Consider the following 2,873-nt stretch of genomic DNA (forward strand, 5'->3'; position numbering starts at 1 on the left):
TATGATATCTTTCTTATTTTATTTTAGGCTGTAAAAACAAAAACAAGCAAGCAAACAACAAAAACCTTGAAATGGGCTTGTCAAATGATGAAAATTCATCCCTTCCAGAGAAGCAGAAGGCGAGACTGCTTCTTGCATTCTGCTGGGTTTTGAGGCTTCTTTGACTCATAGTCTGGGTCGTTTTCCTTATCTTCTTCCCCTTCCTTATCTGCTTCTTCACCTTCTTCATCATAATCATCTTCTTCAGTTGCTTCTCCAGTAGAGTCTAATATTGATCTTGGGATTATATGAGCACGTAAAAAGTGACCAATTTCAAAGTCCGCAGCAAGGATAGCTTCAGCAGCATCATCCAGATGCCCACTCTCAGGTCCTGTATGTCAACACTTCATTTGTGAAATATTCGTTGGGTTCAAAGTGAAATTCTAAAACAAAACTCATAAGCTGGCCAGCATCTGAGAACTTCACTTTAATATCTTTCAAATGCTTCAGAATTGGTTCATCATGTTCCTGAAACATATTACTGAGTAAGGCACCATTCTTAAAATCAGTCAACCGAAATTCAGGAATTCCCTTGAGGTCCTTTTTTTTCCTCATCCCTTTTCTCATCTTCAATTTTGTCCTTTTCTTTCAGCGCCTCTGAAATTACATCTTCCTCATCTGGTTTCCATTCACATTTTTCCGTAGGTCCATAAATTGCATTAATGATCTTGAATTGCTTATCAAATAAAAGCTGATAGAGAACAGCATACTTTCTTTTAAGATCATGAACTTCCTCATAGGAGTTGGCTTCTATCTGTGCACATTTAATGTTAAGATTTTTGAGAGCATTTCAGTGGATCCTGTTGGTGTTTCTACCAGACCATCAAGTCGTTCTTGGAAGGCTGCAAGAATCTAAGCTTTTGCATCATCTGTGTGCTTTGATTTTTGTTTCTTCACCAGTTTTTTTTTCTTGTACTTCTTCAACATCATCCAAATCTCCATCGAGTTCAGACTGTTCCTTGTTGTCAGTCTGTCATGTTGTAAGAAATCCAAGTATTGAAGGCTACCATAGGGAGCCAGGCAGTGGGAGCTGCGTAGTCAGTGACTGTATATGATATCTTAATTCAAAGTTGTTATGAACTAAATATTTGCATCTCTCCTCCTCCCCCAAATTCTATGTAAAGTCCTAAGTCTCAAAGTGATGGCATTTGGAGATAATTAGGGTTAGATGAGGTAATGAGGGTGGGATTATGTGCCCTTATAAGAAGAGATACTAGAGCATTCTCTCCACCCTTACCCTGTGCATGTGAGCACACAGTGAGATAGATGCCTGCCACCCACAAGCCAAAAGACAAAGCCTCAGAATGAAATCACTCTGCTGGCACCTTGATCTTGGACTTCCCAATCTCCAGAAACATGAGAAAATTCTGTTCTTTAAGCCATCATGTCTGTGGTATTTTGTTATGGCAGCCCGAGAGAACTAAAACAAAGGGAATATTTTAATGGGAGACTATTATGTATTAGGGTAGACTGATGGGGAAATTTATTTTTGCAATAGCTCATCTCTCTGTTCCTCTCCTCAAATCACACTATCAGGGAGTTGCCTTGAATTACTATAAAAATCTAATATAATCTAATGTATCCACTAGGATTATTAAATCTGGCCAAGTCTGAGAAAAAAAAAGTTCTTATAATTCTGAACACATTTCTGGGATGGAATTGTTTTGCACTAGATTAAGAGTTGATCAGGGAACCACTTCCTCTTCAACAGGTTTAAGATGAAAACAAATGTATCCCAATGCTAGAAATATCTGTGAAGTGGTCTGATTGTGTAACTGCTCTTTGTAAGCTCATGACTCTTGGGCATATTGCATGGGAAAGGTCTGATCTCTCTAATCAAACCTAGAGACAGTGAGGACTGCTCTTAGCTTAACAGGAAACAGAAAATTGACAAAAAAGAGACAGAGAAAGTTTGCAAATCACAGGATATAACCCTTCAATGTAGATTATTACAAGGTCATGGCTGAGACATTCTTTAGAAAATGGTGCTCAGCTCTTCCTACTTCTTATTCAGCTGTGGTGATGATGGTAACTTTATTTGTCCTCTACATTGACCACCCCACCTTTCTCCTGCCAAGAAAGCAACTTGGTAACAGGTGTTGGGAAGGGGGGAAAGTGGAGCAAGATTTGAGATGTCCTTTTGTGCTTCGGTGTGAGCCAAGATGGCATTCCAGAGGCAGCCAGAGGCCACAGGGGATTAGCACGGCTTCCTTGGAGCCATGGTGAAGAAACAGTCAGTGCCAAATAAACAAGTCACATTCTCAACTTCTAGCTTGAAAGGGCAGATGTTTATGTCATTTTAATGGCAGAGTCCAAATGACATCCATTGCAATTGTCATCTTATTAGATCTTCCTTAGACTTGGAAAAGAATTCACCTCTCTCTACTGCATTTGTTTGACTGAAGTGTGTTCCATGTTTTAGTATTGCTAGGGAATTAGTACACAAATAATGGCAATGCATTTCTCACACACATGCATACCTGTTTATTATGATCTATTTAAACTAAAAATCATCAGGAATTAGGTATCATAGCACTTTCAAGTCTCACTGCAAGTAATTCACTTTCTTCTAGTTCTTTCCAACCAGTTCTTTTTTTAAAAAACCGGTTTGGCTCAGTGGATAGAGCGTCGGCCTGCGGACTGAAGGTTCGATTCCGGCCTGCGGACCGGGTTCGATTCCGGTCAAGGGCATGTGCCTGGGTTGTGGGCACATCCCCCGTGGCAGGTGTGCAAGAGGCGGCTGATCGGTGTTTCTCTCTCATCGATGTTTCTAGCTCTCTATCTCTCTCCCTTCCTCTCCGTAAAAAAAAAAAAAAAATCAATAAAATATATTA

The 2,873-nt window shown here is 39.8% G+C and overlaps 1 pseudogene; it reads right to left on the reverse strand.

The window, feature by feature from the left end:
- Positions 1-363: 363 nt before the first annotated feature.
- LOC102769689 overlaps positions 364-2,873 on the reverse strand; it is a 10,047-nt pseudogene continuing 7,537 nt past the window's right edge.

This window comes from Myotis davidii, unplaced genomic scaffold (genome assembly GCF_000327345.1).
Source record: "Myotis davidii unplaced genomic scaffold, ASM32734v1 scaffold370, whole genome shotgun sequence".
Classification (NCBI taxonomy): domain Eukaryota; kingdom Metazoa; phylum Chordata; class Mammalia; order Chiroptera; family Vespertilionidae; genus Myotis; species Myotis davidii.